Below are 19180 nucleotides of genomic sequence, written 5' to 3' on the forward strand. Positions count from 1 at the left end.
TACAAAATAAAAAATCTAAACAAACTATTTGGTGAATTTTTGGTAATAAAATTTTTTTTTTCAGTGGGAAGAAAATCCAGAGATTTTACTCAAAAAGGAGTAAAAATGCTTCATAATAAAATTACTCAAGTTAATTTTAATGTGTAGCACATTTTCACCAACAAAGCAGCTCAAAGTTCTCAGGTAAAAAGTACAGAGTTGTAAAATTAGTACATTAAAAGTAACTTGAGTAAAAGTAACTAGTTGAGATCACGTTCCAATTCTTTGATAAACCACTAATTATTCAAAACGTTTTGCTCTACTTACTAATCAAAACCGGACCGTAATGTGATGCCATTTCTTTTTCCTCAAACAGTGAAACGGCTATTTTAGCTGTTGCAGCAGTGTTACAATAAGTGCTTATTTTTAGAAAACAGCAGAACAGCCTTATTAGTCCTTTCTAAAACTGGATAATTTTCCGTCTCCCGTTTCATTCACAGCTCATCCTTGTCGAATAGGATGTACTCGAGCCCCCTCCTCCTGCGCGGTCTCCCACCTCGCCCTCCCACTCAAACCATCCAAAGACGCGGCTCCGCTCTCATTGGGATGCAGAAGGCGCAGAGGAGCCTTGATCTATTCAGAACCGCTCTTACCGGAGAGGGGACCTCCTCCTCTTCATCCTTCAGAGGAGGCCGAGAGCGGCAGATTAAAAGTCACTGTGTTCATCACCCCGCTGAAGCACTCCCATTAACGGACATTACTCTGCCTCCACCCCTAAACTGGGACTCCAAACCACTTGGTATTATGTGGTGGAAGAGATTCAAACACTTAATGGTTTCTGTTGCTCTACTTTGACATGTTTATACTCAAGCAAAAGCAAAAAAAAAAAGCCACCAAAGAAATTGCTCAAGTAAGAGCAAAAACACCTATTTGGTAAAAAAAAAATAAAAAACAAAAGTCTACATTTTGTGCATTCATTTGGCTCTGCCTATAAAACAGCCCAAGCACTTAAAAAACAACACCCAGCCGTTTTGTTGGCATTAACTAAATATTTTTTGCTGTCTGGAAAATGAGACGTTTCAAAAACTTCCAGGATGTAAATTAACCAGCAGGTGCTGCCTGTTGCCTAGTAACCCCAGCAACCCCCGGCCCGTCACCTAGCAACCCAACATGGAGTTCCAGCATGTTTGGTCAGCTGATTTCAGAGCTGTATAATGACTGTATAATGGCTGCTGGAAAGGACAGGTGCTCACAAACCAAAACTTTGGCGATTCTGAATTAACCACAATATGAAAAAACTAAAATTACAACTATGGCTGATTTAGAGAAAACTAAGACCAAACAATATTTAACGATTAGAAATATAAACACTTAAAAGCGAACTGAATCAAAACTTATTCAAATTTTATATATTCATTACGAAGGAACGATTTTACGTGAGAACGGGAGGGATGACGCAGAAAACAAGATGGCGCCACTGAGTGCGGTTCATTTTAAGGGCTGTCGTAAGATAAAGCGCATCATGGTGCGAAGTTTTAACATTCAGGCAGCACATTTCATTTTTTCATCTTTTATTTTCACATTCAGCAACCTAAAAGGTTCCTGTTTTGGTGTATTTTATTAATATGTCTTTAGCTTAATAATTCTGTTTATTCAGTCAGAATTCAGTACAGCTGAAAAATTTAATATTTTTGCTAAATTTATCATATGACAAATGCAGTCCTTTATGTCGTAAATACAGTTGATACAAGAGGAAACTCAGGTTTTTAAGATGGTCGTGTATCAATTAATCGTTAGTCGACCAATAAAATCAATCAGCATTAGATTAACTCATTAATTGATAGCTAGGTTTTGGGCAGAAAGGCTTTTTAAGCATCTCCCCAAACTCCCAGCTGCAAACATAAATCCAGCTGTGGTGTGGAAGCTGGTTTTGAGAAGAATTGATCCGTGTTGTTGCAGTGCTGATGGACTGGTTTCCTGAGGATTAAAACCGCTCTCTAATGGAAATGTCTGCCAGCCATTTACAGAGCGCTGTAAATGGCGCGGCTTTGGGGTTGCTCTCAGAGCTTTCCCCGGTGTTTCTGAGCTGAGCGTTCGTTGCTCCCAGCTGTTTAGCACAACACGACTTGTTTCAGCATTTCTGGAATCCATTCTGCCTCCGGTTTTCTTGTTTTTTCAACATAAGAAGGAGAGTGTGAGTGATTTCTCTCAGGGGTCAAGGTACAATCTGCCAGCTCTGACTCTATGATTGTGCGTGTGGCCTTTCTGGTACAAAGTCAATCTGTGCTGCATTCTGTGTTTATACTCTGGGTTTTATTGTTGCCTCTCTGTGAGAAGAGACAAAAATCCTCTTTATTGGTTGTGAGTTTGGAGGTTTTCTTTAGCAGGAGGAACACAAAAATCTCTAAGTGAAGAAAAGTCATGTAGAAATTTAGTGGGGAAAAAAAACATTTATTTGAGACGGGCAATAATAACCACCCAGGGCGCCACAGCCAGGTGGGCGGTATGAACATTTCATGTTTTATATCCCGTCAAAGGAAAGTGCCTTCTCTGTATTTAAAAGTGTAAGATCAAAAATATCTCCAAACTACTGACGTCGTTGAAGTTGGTATCTGGTCCAAAAATTAAGCTGATTTTTCTTTTAGCGTTAAGTGTTTTTGCTAGCTTTTAAAACGACTATCGATCTTCCATTCCTCTAAATTTATTTTTCTGAATGTTGGATGTTCTTCCAAGGAGGCGGATGTTTATATTCATGCTCTTATTTTGAAGAGATTGAAGATGGTTAATGCAGCAGTTCAGTTTCCTCTACCAACATTCTCCTTTCCTCCAAATTCTTTTTATTTCAAACAAGAAACTATACAAAGCACAAACATTAGACACATACATAAATAAAATAAGGCAAATTATAATGTCAGGATTTAACTGGTGCTTGAGGGTTTTGGTCAGATATAATTTTGAATTAAGGCTAGCGCTTTTGCATTAGCAGAACTAATGTTTATGATTGGTCGTAAAATGTAAAGGTAATTTTAAAAGATAGTTTATCAGCTTTTCCTGGGTGTTTTAAGGCTACATATGCATAACATTTTTATAAAGAATGTTACTTTTTAATGAAGTAATTTTCTGCTAACTTCATGTAGCTTTTGTTGTGCTAAACAAATGGCTGTCAGTGTTGTGAAGGACGCCAACCCCTGGTTTCGATGAGTTAGTTAAATAGCTGACAGAGACAAACCCAAAAGACCTGCAGCGAAGGGAGGTTCTCAACATGCACACCGCACTGTTCAGATATTCTTCAGTAAAGAGGTTAAAAATCTACATATAATTTTTCTATCACATAAAACCCCAACAAAATAATATTTTTAACAATAATTTATCAAAAAGTAGCAAATCAATAAAGAAGATCCACCGAAGTTTAAAATATTTATCCTTCTGCTTGTTTAGGTTATCAGAGAACTTCTTAACAAAGTGTTGCTTATAAATGCAGTGCTCTCGTTTCGGGTTGTGATGCCAGACCATAAACGCACCATGAGTCCATATTTTGACATTAGCCTCATAATAAAACAATAAAGAAGCATAAAAAAGATAAATCAACCATGTTTGGATTTGATTTCACATTATGGAAATCGGCACAAGCACACTTTCCCTTTTTAACATCGCTCTACTACTTATTATTTTAAAGTACTGCATGCAGAATCATTTTTTCAGTCCCTGAAAGCATTCTGGGCTTGGCAATAACAGCAATTATAAATCCTCCCACGCAGCCGTTCAAAGGACGGTCATCCAACGCGTTGTTTGTGCCGCTGAAACTCCGTCTCAACACTTTTTGGTAGCATTTGCAATTCTCTGACTTTGCAGCAGAATCACAATTAAATATATATTAATCACATGTATTTATAGCTCCAATGCACAGAAAGCAACATGAGGAAAACTCTTGACTGTTTTTTTTACACATGCATTCACGTCTAAAAGTGTTTTAAAATGCAGAGACAGAATTCGTTCTTCATGCTGATGGCTGCTGAAAGCTTTCCTGGGTGCAGGCGATGCAGAACTACCAGAATGAGAACCTGTGATTGCTAATCTAACAGCTGCAGCCTGGCTCCAAGCCCATCCACATACCGGGACACAGCTCGCCGCTCCACTAATTGGGCCGGAGAAGTCGGTGCATTGCAACAAAGCAGAGTAACAGCAGCACTTAAGAGCTAACAGGTGCCGTTTTTAAATTAAACATTGAGATAAGTCTACCTCACTCTGAGCTTTCACGCACAACTGCTCTGGATGAGTGCAGGACAAGGGCATCTTTCTAATTAGAAGGGTAATTATAAGTGTTTATTAGGCGTTAAAGGTCGAGGGCAAGGTCGTCAGCATGTCGTTTTACACAGGGAGCTGCAGCAAGGCCAGAAACAGACTAATAAGGATAATCTGTAGCAATATTTTAAATTTGGATTAAAGTTGTTTATTTAAATGAGAGAATTTAAAAAATAGAAATTTATCTCAATATCCTGCCAGAAAACAAAGATGCCAAGAGAAGATGAGTGCTTTAAAGATGAAGATGTTTTGATCTTCAGATGTAAAGAAACATTTTATTTTTAGCCTCTTTAGCTCAACTACAGTCATGTTTTTAATTAAAAAAATACTCAAGGAACAGGTCTTTCTATTTTTATTTTGTCCTGTTTGTTACTAAACTAAATATTTGTTCAACTCTTGTTCTCTTTGCACTTTCAAGCAATATAACATGTTTAATTATTCATTTAGATGTAGCTTTTGTGTCTGTATTGTGTTTTTAACACTAATTGATATAGCTTGGATCAGTGGTCCCTCCAGTATGCACACAATTTAGTTTACTGAAACGTATTTGCTGTTTTCTCTACGAAATGATTGAATGATTGAAAATAATTTCCAGTTAAGGTTAGCGGTCAAAGACATTTTCACACCAAATATCCCGACAGACTCAGTTCTCCTGGCAACAAAAATTGCAGCATTTGTTACTTTTCCAGTTCCTGTGTTTTCACTGTGTCCAACAAACCCTGTGAAAAACCTGTTCCCCTCCTCGCCTGTAGGGGCGCTGCACTAAGAACCACTGGAGGAAACAACACAAAAATCTCAGAAGACGACACTGAGTGCAACTTCCTTCTTCACAGAATGGAAAAAAATGGAGTAGCGTCAGATTTCAGCGGTTGAAGGATTTCTATTCAATCTTTTGTAAAAGACAACAAACCGTTTCTCCAGCTTGTGTTCGACTCTTTCATTTGTTTGGTTGTATTTACCCAGAATGCCCTGCACTATTGTCCGCTTCCCGCAAACCCAGACCTATTTAGGTCTGGGTCAGCAGTGTTCATACCTCCACAAATGAACCGGACTTTCTCGGCCAATGAAAGGGGACTGAACAGAGCTGCTGTGAACGCACCCAACCAACATATATTTATAGTTTTCATTCTTAAATTTTATTTGAGGTTGCATGAAAAGGATCTTAAAAACTTTCTGAAACTCTGTTCAACAGATATTAGCTAGAAAAGAGCAAAAATAAACTATTTCTACAGGAAAACTAGTGATGTAGGATCAAAGATCTGTATTCAGCAGGTTGATGCAACAGGGCAGAGGTGGAAATGCTCCTGTTATGCATCCGACTGTATCTGCAGTTCCCCGACTGCACCCAGAGTTTTGTGTAGAAAAGCTTGTCTTTTTCACAACAAACAAGCAGCGTGTGCATGCATGAGTGATAAGCAGCGCTCCCCTGGCCCCCATCCATTCAGGCCTCGCCCCGGCCTTCCCTATGAGTGACACCCCGACTAACACGCGCGCAGATAAACACTCACACTGACAAACACGATAAGGCTCTGCCCGCAAAAACCCGACGCCGACTGACTGATGGACGTCTCTATGGAGACCCCGTCACAGAGACCGACACGATGTCTCCCGCCGAGCCGGAGGAGGAGGAGGAGGAGGAGGAGGAGGAGGAGAAGGAGGAGGAGGAGGAGGAGGAGGAGGAGGAGGGAGGAGGAGGAGGAGGAGGAGGAGGAGGAGGAGGAGGAGAGAGGAGGAGGAGGAGGGGGAGGAGGAGGAGGAGGAGGAGGAGGAGGAGGAGGAGGGGAGGAGGAGGAGGGGAGGAGGAGGAGGAGGAGGAGGAGAGGAGGAGGAGGAGAGGAGGAGGAGGAGGAGGAGGAGGAGGAGGAGGAGGAGGAGGAGGAGGAGAGGAGGAGGAGGAGGAGGGGAGGAGGAGGAGGAGGAGGAGGAGGAGGAGGAGGAGGAGGAGGAGGAGGGAGGAGGAGGAGAGGAGGAGGAGGAGGAGGAGGAGGAGGAGGGGAGGAGGAGGAGAGGAGGAGGAGGAGGAGGAGGAGGAGGAGGAGGAGGAGGAGGAGGAGGTAAAGAGTGGGAACACGCAGCGCAGCAGCAGACTGATGGACAACCAGACCTGAAACATTCCAGCACGTGCAGCGATCCGGTCCGGCGTTCCTGCCCTCTGATCCACAGTCTCACCCCATCGCTCACACCTCCATCACTTTTTCTCCTCCTGCACCCAACATGTGTTTACTTCCATCCCTCACCTCCTCTTCTGGTCTCTCCACCCTTCTTTCTCTGCGGGTTCTTCTCTTCACCTCTCTCTCCATCCCTCTCTCCATCCTCTCTCTCCATCTCTCTCTCCATCCCTCTCTCCATCCATCTCTCCATCCCTCTCTCCATCTCTCTCTCCCTCTCTCTCCATCCCTCTCTCCATCCCTCTCTCTCCATCTCTCTCCATCTCTCTCCATCTCTCTCCATCCCTCTCTCCATCCTCTCTCTCTCCATCCTCTCTCCATCTCTCTCTCCACCTCTCTCTCCATCTCTCTCTCTCTCTCTCTCCATCTCTCTCTCCATCTCTCCATCTCTCTCTCCATCTCTCTCTCCATTTCTCTCCATCTCTCTCTCCATCCCTCTCTCTGTCCCTCTCTCCATCCCTCTCTCCATCCCTCTCTCTCTCCATCTCTCTCTCCACCTCTCTCTCCATCCCTCTCTCTCTCCACTCTCTCTCCATCCCTCTCTCTCCATCCCTCTCTCCATCCCTCTCTCTCTCCATCCCTCTCTCTCCATCTCTCTCTCCATCCCTCTCTCTCCATCCCTCTCTCCATCCCTCTCTCTCCATCCCTCTCTCCATCTCTTCATCCCTCTCTCTCTCCATCTCTCTCTCCATCTCTCTCTCCATCTCTCTCTCCATCTCTCCATCTCTCTCTCCATCTCTCTCTCCATCTCTCTCTCCACCTCTCTCTCCATCTCTCTCTCCATCTCTCTATCTCTCTCTCCATCTCTCTCTCCATCTCTCTCCATCTCTCTCCATCTCTCTCTCCATCTCTCTCTCCATCTCTCTCCATCTCTCTCCATCTCTCTCTCCATCTCTCTCTCCATATCTCTCCATCTCTCTCTCCATCTCTCTCCATCTCTCTCTCCATCTCTCTCTCCATCTCTCTCCATCTCTCTCTCCATCTCTCTCTCTCCATCTCTCTCCATCTCTCTCTCCATCTCTCTCTCCATCTCTCTCTTCATCCCTCTCTCTCTCCATCTCTCTCTCCATCTCTCTCCATCTCTCTCTCCATCTCTCTCTCCATCTCTCTCTCCATCTCTCTCCATCTCTCTCTCCATCTCTCTCTCCATCTCTCCATCTCTCCATCTCTCCATCTCTCTCTCTCATGTTGTGCGAAATGGAAGCTCTTGCAGAGACCTGGGGTTGCCATAGTAACCTGCCATAGTAACCACTCACCATCCTGCGTCTCTCCGTCACGTCAGCGGGGATGCGGAGGGTGCGGAGGGTGCGGAGGGGCTCGGGGCGTCCGCGGCCCCGCTCTGCTGCTCCTGAAGCTGAGAGCCGGAGCCGGATCTCCTCGGTTCGGATCAAAACAGCCACGTTTCCGGCTGAACGTCTCCACAGGCGTAACGTCCACAATCTGCCCTCACTGCTGAAAACCTGCTGGGCTTTTCCCGGCAGGTTTTCAGCCGGACCAATCAGCGAACAGAGGAGCGATGGCGTTGATTTTCTGCGCTCGTTTAGAAAAGTAGTCTGCATGTAGTTTTAGCAACATCAGATCAACATTCGGTCCGTGTTGGTCGCACGTCCACATTTAGCATCAATAGCTATAAAGTTCGGTTCCGCAGCTGTGAAGGATGGTTGTTTACAGCGCAGGAAACTTCCGGTAAGCTTCATAGGAACTGGTGCATTACAGACGTCACCACCAAACGTTTGTGACTGAACAGAATGTAAAACTTCAACACAGCGAGTCCAGGTCTCTGTACAAAGCAAAGCGAAGGACAAAGGCCTCGTTTCCACCAGGCGAGCTCTAATTGCTGTTTTACCATTTCATTTAAAGCATTCTGCATGACAACAACTAAAATAATCATTCAATAATTAAAATTATTAAGTGATAAATTCATCGCTAAATGGAATATACGACATATCAACATATTCAGAGCAGTAACTAACCCAAAACTATACAAAACATATATATATATATGTATATATATATATATATATATATATATATATATATATATATATATATATATATATATATATATATATATATATTGCATTTAACATAAAGACATCTCAGTCTGTAAATATGTTTTACCCAAAACTCCACAGGTGGCAGTTTTACCTTCCCCAGTCAAGTTCACTAAAATAATGCTATATATTATTGCATTTTAGGTAATAAAATATTTATTTTCAACAAGCTGAATTATTTATTTATTTGTACTTGTTTATTTTCAATAATATTTTATAAAATAAACCTTGGTCGTTAAATAAAAAATCAGCAGAATGTGGCAATTTTTTTTATCAAATGAACCAAACAGTTGAGTGTTAAAATAATAAATAGTTGCTGCCGTACTTTTAACATTTTAATTAAAACAGTCTGGATAAAAACAGACAGGAAAGTTGAACCTGAACGCCTCACTGCAGCAGTCAACACTGTGCACACTCAGTACTGTACCGGACTCCTGTCTTCCTTCAGAACCGCCTTAAATATTCATGGCACATTTTCAACCAGGTGCTGGAACCATTCCTCAGAGGTTTGGCTCCATATTTACATAATAGTATCACACAGTTGTTCCAGAAGTTTCAGCTGCACATCCAGGATGCAAATCTGCTGTTGGTGTCACATGCCGGCGGTCTGCTGACTGCGGAGGCCGGTGGAGTGCAATACCAACTTATTTTCACATACAGCTGCTCAATTTAAAACACGTATTCATTAAATTTGGGGGGGAAATATTTATTGCACTCGGAAAAGTGCTGTGCAAGGACTTAGGTCCCTGTGAGGCCTGTGGGACGGTTCAAGGTACGTAGAGAAAAGTAATAACTATTACTGATTCGCCAGAGTCTCTTTCTAAAAAATGCTCTAGAGGAAAAGTTGCCTAATAAAGTTCCTAAATTGATGAAAGTTCAGATTAGAGATTAATTAAGATTAAATGTTGCATTGTCCTGCTGCTCAGATATTTACACATATGGGGAAGAAATGGACAAGTTGTTTTAAATCAATAATTCCTGAATATTGATGGAAAAAGTTCTAGTTCCACTGGAAGATTATTTCACTTATTCAAAATGAAAATATGTTCCAGAGGAACTAGAAGTTTTAAAAATATATAATATTGAGGAATTATTTACTTAAAACAAGCTCCTATATCTCGCTGAAATGTTAATTTTGTCTTCTAAGATATTTGCAGTAGAAACTAAACTTCTTGGTGAGACTTTGTGGTTTTGCAGTTGTTCCTAATACAGCGGCCACAAAGCGGATACTGGGAAGCAAACGGTGAAGGTGGGAGAGGATTCGACCTCATCGTACAGCCAGATCTGGGATTTATCACAGTGACGGCATGCAGCTTTGCTAACTGCCTCCTCCGTGGCTCCCTCCGGCTCCCCTGGCGCCGCTGCTGGCACGCCTGCATGGCCTCCTCTGGAGCCAGCATCTCGCTGTGACATCAGCGCCGCCCCCGCCGCTGCCCCCGAAAACACAACAACCTCCGAGCAGATACAAAAAGGACATTTGATTACGTGTCATCTTGTGCGACAGCGCGCCCACGCTTCTCTCCAGGCATCTCATTGTGATCTCTTAGAGTGCCGTGGAAACCAAACCTGGCTCTGTCAGGTTGAATCACACGCAGCACGGAGAGATGAAATGAAATTAAAAAACAACGGCATCAGAAGGGGAGTAAAAAAAAACCCTCACCAGGGTTATAATTCCATGTTTATCGTCTACATCATTAATATTTATACCAGCATCAGTAGCGGCAGTTATGGCAAGCAGTTTTAACAAAAAAATCAGTTTCGTCTGACTATCTGTAGTTATGTTCCAGATATCTAAAAATGCATTTTGACTATCTGGATCAGTAATTTAAGATATCTACATTCACATTCTGACTGGTAAGAATAACAATTTAAAATCTCAAATGGTGTAATGTGTAATAATTCAGTTTATTCTCTTCCAACAAACATATTATACCTAAAAAAAGGTTCTGAAAAGCTAAAGATACTCCTGTCCATCTATTGTTTTATTAAGATTTCAATATGCTGCCTAAATCTGTGACGTTAATTCAATATATCTGAAATAGAAAAGCTGTCATTACAGATATCTAAAAATATTTTAAAAGGAATTTTAATTAGTCAAAATTACAACTTTAGAAACTTGTAATTTAGTTTTGTCTAGTTGTTATTTGATTTCAATAAATCCACAATTTGATTTGAACTAGTCAAATCTATCTGAAAATATATTTGAGATACCTGGAATTAATTTGTCATTCAAGATATCTTTAATTGGAATATGGACTAGCCAGAACAAAAAATCTTACATTTAAGTTATAAACGGTCATAATATAATTCTGGGTATCTGAAATTTATGTTTCAAATAGTCAGAAATTCATTGTAAATATCCGTATAAATGAATCTGTTGTCATTTCTACTAGTCAGAATGTAAATAGAGATATTTCAAACAGGAATTTTGTCTTGTGAAAATATAATTACAGTTATCTTACTGACTCATTTGTCAAGCTTTAAACCAGTTTCAGGTATCTGTGATGGAAGTATGGTGAGGCAGATTTTATGTAAAAACGGCCTGCCATATGGCAGGATCAGGATGACTCTACTGTTGCGCCTGCAGCTAGCGGAGCCAGTCAGCGAGGCAGACCGAACCGAGGAAAGGCCCCAGCCTGACTCTGCAATGCTGTAGTGAGCTCTTATGCCATCAGTGACCCGAAACAAACTCCCTCGAGACTCTGAGCCTGAACGCAGCCGAGCCAGCGGTGGCTGCGGCGCAGGGTGGTCAGGCCGGATTGCCTTCATTATCCAATCACATTTACTGACACGCGCAGAGAGGAGGAGAGCTCTTCCTGTGACTCGACTCGGCATCGACAGCCACGCTCAGCCTCTGCGAGGGCAACTCATTGAAAGGGGATCAAAACTCACAGTTTTTTGACGTTTTTGTTGTTTCATTTGGGATTCTGATGTGGCTGAAAAAACCCGAAGCACTTAAAGAAACAGCCAGTCACATTTTTTTGCCAATAAATTAACGTTTTTTTAGTGTCTGGAAAACGATCGGTTTGAATGTGACGTCACAAACCAGCAGTGACTGCCGTTACCTAGCAACCCCAGAGAAGCCCAGCCCGTTACCTAGCAACCCCAGAGAAGCCCAGCCCGTTACCTAGCAACCCCAGAGAGGCACCGCCCGTTACCTAGCAACCCCAGAGAGGCACCGCCCGTTACCTAGCAACCCCAGAGAGGCACCGCCCGTTACCTAGCAACCCCAGAGAAGCCCAGCCCGTTACCTAGCAACCCCAGAGAAGCCCAGCCCGTTACCTAGCAACCCAAGCAGAATCCCAGCCCGTTACCTAGCAACCCAAGCAGAATCCCAGCACATGTGGTAAAAATAATAAAAATAACAGTAATAATGTATTTTTATAAGGGGTCATCTTCCAAAAACCTCAAGTCGCCTTACAAAACCCAACGAAGCAAAAAACAATTGATGCCGCTGATCAGCTGGTTTACTGCTGTATGCGCCGTACAATGGCTGCTGGAAAAGACAAATGTTTGATTGTTGGTACGCCTGGATGACAAATTGTAAATTATAATGTTGTTGTTTTTATACAATTTTCAAGTGATCACGTAAGTTTGCTCTGTGAAAGACCAATAAACTTTAATCAGGCAGAAAACACATCGCACTTGAACTGGAAAATATTTTAAATTTCCAATAAATAAAACAGAAATAAAAACCTGACACAACCAAATCCATAAATAAAATGGTTTATGAATTTTGTTAAAAAGAATTACCTTTCAAAAAATATTGATAATCAGAATGAAAGCTACCAAGCTTATTTTGATTTATCATTCAATTAATTGATTGATTAATTCTTTCAACAGGCGCCGTTACTGACATACCACTCAGAAACCACTTGCTGCTTTCTTGCTGGTTGTGCAGGAGGCTCCAGTTCTACTTTTCAAAGTTGTACGGTTGAATAATTGCGCATCTGTTGGCAGCCATTTTCACGCGTGAGTGTTAATGTTGAGTTAGGGGGCGTGGCCAGCAGTAGCTTCTCTGGACACCCTAAAACATCTCATTCTGAACTGAGCAGACTAAAATCTCATTATCTCAGAATGATTTTGTGCAAAAATGAACATGTTCTGTATGGAGCTATTCAAGGAAGAATAGTGGGTCACCTTTAAAAAAATCTCACACTAAGTTTGAAATCTCCCCCAGGACGTTTACAAACTCACGAGGAAGGAAGAGCATCCTCAGTTCATTTTTCAGTTTCATTTTTCCTCTCCACATTTGGTCATGATGAGAATATATTCCTCAGGGGAAATCTCACCATTTCTAATTATGTCAATTCAATGGATTATAGCATTCATTTTTATGCAATTAACCATTCCCATTCCTCCTACTATATTCAATAATTAATGCCCCGGACAGCCATCACGATCCCCGGAGGGCCGACACCCAGGCCTGGACGGGAGGCTCAGTCAAACCAATCATGGGTGATAGTGCCCATCCAGCCATCAGGGGAACAGCGGTTCTGCTGCAGCCGGGTCAGTGCACATGTGCTCCGCTGGCCGCTGGTTACTGATGATCAAATAGTGGCACATTATGCAAAAACAACATACAAATCACTGTCCAAGTTTGAGTTCTTGGCATTATGTGCAACATAAACTGAGGTTGTTTTTCCATTACTCATTCACTAAGCAGAAAGTTATTTATGTGGTGGTGGAAGTTAATTGCAGGGTCTGTAATTAATCAATCAATCGCAGTTTAATCGAAAACTACACTGACAAAATAAGCAATATTTTCATTTCAAAAACCACTTTTGCTGCTAAATTACTGATTTTATATATATATATATATATATATATATATATATATATATATATATATTATATATATATATATATATATATATATATATATATTATATATAAATATATATATATATATAAATATATAAACATATGATGTCAACAACAAATGCTTATTATTGTTATTTCCTTTTAGCATAACTGGAACACAAAAAACTTTTCAGCAATGCATCAGGTGGACTTCCTGGAAATGATGCAGCATGCAAATTATGGAGGGCTTAAATGATTAATCAAATTGTAATGAATAGATTATTAAAATGACCACCAACTGATTTAGTAATCGATTGATCATTGACAGGAGTATTTGCTGAAAGAACAACATATTTAAAGCTGTAAAAAGAAATAAATGTCCAAAAAAACACATATACAGTTTGAATCAAAGGTAAAAATCAACAACAAGGCTTAAGTTTTTAGCCAAAAAGAGCCAATTTTTTAAATTTGATTAATTGATTAATCATCAGAATTAAAACCCAAAGATCGTCATATAAATTAAGTAACTCTTTAGGCAAGTTATGGTTAACCAAACAAATTGAAACATTGATTATTTGTCAGAATAATCAGTTACCCAGATGTCTAAAGAACTTTCTTCAGGATAAGACATTTAATAACTTTAAAAATAGAGTTCATAACGTTCATGTATGGAAGTTGCGAAGAATAAAACTGTACAACATAAAAAAGAATGATGGGGAAAGTTTATCAGCCGCAGGTTTTTAGCCAAAGATGCTAAATCACGAGTTTGTTTATGCAACACATTACTGGATTTACTTTGCTTGGCGTAGCGAAGCGTTCCAGGAAACAGGAAGTGGTGAAACATTCCAGCAGAGCTTCAGGCTGCAGTCGTTCCTACGGTTTCCAGTCTCTGCTGGCTGATCAGTGACTCTCCCCTCACCCTTCAACCTGTGCGCATCAGCAAGTTGTGCCTCCATCAATCACTGACACCCTCGCTCTATGAAGAGATCAGCAACCAGCTTGGCCTGATTAGAGCGGTTCAAGTGTCATCTATTATCTTGGTCCCTCTCCCCCTCACAGGAGTGGAAGTTCTCACTGAACGCGCAGAAGCCACAAGCAAGCTCAACCAAACAGCTGTTTTTTAAATAGGCTGGGACGATTAATCAGATTAATTGATTATTGGAATAATCGTCAACTAAGTAAGTAATTAATTAATCGCTAACTGAAGTATACAGACTCAAACAAGGCTAATTGCTGAAAGAACAACAAACTCAGAGCAGTAATTAAGTCAAAACGAAAAAAATTATATCATTTTCATTACAGACTAAAAACTCTATATCCTCTACTCAGTGGCAATTTTAGTTTTTCCTGGTTCAAATTCTGTAAAAAAAAAAAAAAAAGAAAAAAAAAAAACACTCTCCTGTAAGCACCTTTTGCTATTGAATTATTGATCAGTTAACCCAATAAATAGTCAACAAATTATCCATACACTGTGTTGATGTTAAGTCAAGCAGAAAGGGTGAGCTTTTCACAATGCAGCTCCGTTCTGTCCAACAAACCATCAACCGTTCACTAAAGGAATGCTCTGTTGTTGCATTGTAGGCAATAAAATTTTGATTTTATTTCAAAAAGGAATTCAATTATTTGTTTGTTTGAATTTTAAAAACATATTTATACTATCTTACAAAATAAATGAGTGAAAAATCTTAAAATGTCATTTTTCAAATCCAATTAATCGTCAGAATAACTGATTAATTATTAGTTGCAGCCCTACTTTTAAAGCAGCAACAGATGAACCCTGTTGAACGTTTTGTCCTTTTACAGTCAGAGGACACGAAGAGACGAGCTGCACTTTCACCAGATTGGAAAAAGTGAGTTTTAATTTGACAGATTCACCATCTCAGATGACCCCATTGACCCTTTTTCACTCCGTTTGTGTGTTTTGGGAGGATTTGCGCCAATCTCCGCTGGAAATAATCCCTAATAGCTCGGAACTCCTGCGGCGTAGGAGGCGCATTATCTCAAAGTCACACCCTTCCTTTGCAGAACAGGTGTGCAGGTGTAATTTAGCATGTTCTTGTTAACCTGCCTGCTTGTTTTCATCGAGCTCATTGGTCAAGCAATGCGCCACGGAAATGAAAGAGCAGCCTGGCCTAAACCCTCAAATGACTGAAATGGCTCAGCTGGCGTTTAATTTGTGAGGATTCAGCACAACATGTAGGACCATGTGTGTTAAAGGTGACCTATTATGCTTCTTTTAACAAGTTAGGCAGGTGATATAAAACACATTTTCAACATATTTTTGCAGAAAATCCTTTTTAGATAATCAGATTTCTGTGTGCTCAGTTCAGAATGAGTTGTTTTAGGGCGTCTTGTCACTTTAAATCCAAAAAAGCTGCTGCTTATCTCAGTAGCAGCTTTAAAAACTCAACGTTTACACTCACACATGAAAATGGCTCCCAACAGATACGCAATTATACATCTGTACATCCATGAAAAGCAAAAGTGGAGCCTACTGCACAACCAACAAAAATGCAGCATGTGGTTTCTGGATGGTAAGTCAACAACAAAACTCTTGTCTTTTCCAGCAGACACTGTCAAGAGCATATGGAGGTTAAACCAGCTGACCAAACGTGCTGGAGCTCAACTGTGGTTGCTAGGTAAGGGGAACAGCCTGCTGATTTTTGATGTTACATTCTGGAGATTCTGGAAAAGGCTCACTTTCCAGATACCAAAAACATGAACTAACTGCCAGTAATCTGTGCAGAAACCCAAAGGAAGGACAAATTTATGCAAAATGTAAATTTTGCATAATATGTTCCCTTTAAAATAACAACTGACAGATTAAATTTTCTGATTTTTTTTTGTTTTTCCTTCTGCTCATTGTTCAAAGATTACAGATATAGTTGCTTGACGAGGGTTTTTTTTTTTTTGTAAGGTTACATTTTAAAACCTTTGTATGCCTTCATACTGGTCACCAGAAACTATCCTCTCTGGCAAAATACCAAATTCTCAATAATCTGCCCTAAAATTGATGTATAGAAGTTGAAAATCAACAAATCCTGGAGACATTTCAGCCTCGCTTTTCAGTGCAAACATGTCTTGATATGTGGAAACTGCGTCCCCGCTCCCTCGACTGGAGGACCTTCCCTTTAAATATGATATTATGTGACAAGCTTCCCATGAAACTGTGGCCTTGTAGTGACTGGTGTTGCTGCTGCTGCACGCTTCATAATCGTCAGATGACAGAGACTCCCTTCGTCACAGCAGATAACATGCACAGTTTTACACTCAACATAAAAAATTACCATCGCCTTAAAGTTTTACCACTTAGGACCTAGTGAAGCCGTAAAGCGCAGGACCATAAATGGTAGATATCATGGTCATGCTGGAATAGTGTTTAAGTTTACAGGTACCATAAAGAGCAGTGTGTGAATATGGTTTGCAAAATTTAAGCTAAAAAATGGCTTATTATTGGCATTTTATCAATTTTCAGCGTTAGTCTGCGTAACACTTCTTTAGTACCTCATCATTAAACACCTTGTAATGATGAGTTCTCTCGTTAAGGCTGAAACGACTAATCGTGATTAAGCAATATTGAAATAATCATCGATTTATTTACGATTAATCGTTGAGATTTACAGCCTGCTGAGAGAACAACATACTCAGAGCAGTAATTAAGTCAAAACTAACATAACAATGTGGATATTTAGCATTTATGGTTATAAAACAAAAAAAGAAACACAAAAAGAAAAACCTTAGTCTGTAAATATGTTCTACCAAAAACTACACAAGTGAAATTTTAGCTTCACCCAGTCTAAAGAAGCACCTTTTCCCATCCAATTATTGATCAATTGATCTAAAACTAATCACCACATCAGCCCTCCAGTGGCTTGGTAAGTCAAGTTACAAAATTCCTTGCAAATATTTCTAACAAACTCTTTGATTATTATGTTGAAGAAAATCACACACAAAAAAAAAATCACGAAATTGTGGAGTGACTGATCAATGAGAAAACAATATTCAATAATATTTAATTTTAGAAAGAATTTATCAAATTGAAGAAATAAGAATTTAGGAAACACTGCCACCTAGAGGTGAGCGTTAGCGTCTCTGACACCTGATGTTTTTTAACCATTTTTGAGGAAATTTGCAATAAACTCGCAAAAAATATGGGGATCTGTCATCTAGAATAATTTTCAGCAAGAATCCTGAGAAACTGCATGCGCTTACATGAAAATATCTTCAACATAATTACATTTTAAGACGTAAGAAACACTGCCACCTCCAGGTGGGAGTTAGAATTACTAAAAACTAATATTTTTGACAATATTTTCAGAATATTTGCAGTAAACTTGCAAAAAAAATTACAAGGATCTGTTCTTTTAGCGCAAACGTCTACAATCATGGAATTGTGAAACCTTTGAGGGACTTATTCTTGTGAAAAGATGTTTATTATAATATTTAACTTTAAAAATAACTCAGCAAATTGAAGGTACATGAAGAAGGAAACACGACCACCTGCAGTTGGGAGTTAGCATAGGTTAAACTCAAATTTGCGATAAACTTGCGAAAAAATAGAGGGATCTGTTCATTTAGCGTAAATTTCTTCAAATACTGGTGTGAAAAGGTAAAGAGACAGATTCATGGCAGCATACAGAAAAAACCGCTTTGCTTTTTAACCACACTACTGTTATCTTGAAGGCTCTGGAGGGCCACATGAGAAGTTAAGGCGGGCCAAAATTGGCCCCCGGGCCTTGAGTTTGACACAGAGCTTCTTATTCAAAGCTTAACGCAGCCCGCGCGTAAAAACCCGCAAGCTGCCAGCGCGTTTCTCGCCACCGCCAAATCAGGGTCGTCGGCCGCGATGCAGAAGCAACAGCCTGACCCGATCGGGTTAAATCAGGAAATCAGTGGAAACCGCTTGCGCAACAGTGGATGCTGCCCATCTTATGACCCAAGGTTAACGCCAACTGCTCCAAAAACAGGCGAACAGCGAGGAAAAGTTCGGATTACGGGGAGGAAATCTGAACGTCCCGACATGTGGATGTGAGAGTCCGCACAGCGCGGGACTCACCGCATGGATATCAGATTTCCGCTGCGCTCCGAGCATCAAACGCCACTTGACTGTCGGGACACAAGCGCGCACACGCAAAAATTAAAATAATAACAACAACAACAATGAAGCCATAATCATTATCTTCATCACAGAAACGAGCGTGAGGGAAAGTCAAACAGACTTACCATTTTTGAAAAATCTCCTAATGCCTTCAGAGTCCTAAAAACGCAACGTCGCTCCAAGCTTTCCTCGAATAACCGCGTATTCCACTGCAGAGCTGCCGCCGACGCTCTTTCTCTCCCTCTCTCTCTCTGCCTCTCTCCTACTCCCTCTCCCCCTCTCTCTCTGCCTCTCTTTTTCTCCCTCTCTTTCTCTGCCTCTCTCCTACTCCCTCTCCCCTCTCTCTCTCTGCCTCTCTCTTTCTCCCTCTCTCTCTCTCCCTCTCTCTCTCTGCCTCTCTCCTACTCCCTCTCTCCCTCTCTCTCTGATTGATTCAACGTTTCCAAGTGCTGCGCTGCCGCCGCTGGTATGATGGGAATCGTCTCAGAAATCTTCAGGTGGATGCAACCACGGACTCTTCCTGCAGCTGCTGCTGCTGCAGTCTCATCATTATTTTAAATAATAATAATACAAAAGAAAACAATCAAAACATATGCAGACCGCATGCATTTCATGCAATATAGTCGGATAGTTGCAACAAATCCAGGGCAACCTCTCCTGTGAGGAGCATTTGCTGCGTGGCAACACAGCTCCACCTGTGCAGAGCGCCGCTGCCACTGCAGACACAATCACATCTATCCTCCCTGCAGGTGCATGTCAATAAATCACAGAATATT

At 40.8% G+C, this 19180-nt stretch overlaps 1 protein-coding gene across 2 annotated transcripts in view; it reads right to left on the reverse strand.

Annotated features, from left to right (window-relative positions):
- Positions 1 to 18623, reverse strand: part of lrrc4ba (leucine rich repeat containing 4Ba) — a 41437-nt gene extending 22814 nt beyond the window's left edge. Inside the window, exons 1-2 of one of the 2 annotated variants that reach the window (XM_055052067.1) lie at positions 18530 to 18623; positions 18363 to 18412 (exon numbers count right to left, since the gene is read on the reverse strand). The gene's annotated coding sequence lies outside the window, so the exon portion shown is untranslated. The remainder of the gene's footprint in view (positions 1 to 18362; positions 18413 to 18529) is intronic. The other variant, XM_055052066.1, reaches the window with a different exon arrangement.
- Between the last annotated feature and the right edge of the window lie 557 nt (positions 18624 to 19180).

The sequence above is a fragment of the Poeciliopsis prolifica genome, unplaced genomic scaffold (assembly GCF_027474105.1).
Source record: "Poeciliopsis prolifica strain line A6 unplaced genomic scaffold, Auburn_PproV2 SCAFFOLD034, whole genome shotgun sequence".
NCBI lineage: Eukaryota > Metazoa > Chordata > Actinopteri > Cyprinodontiformes > Poeciliidae > Poeciliopsis > Poeciliopsis prolifica.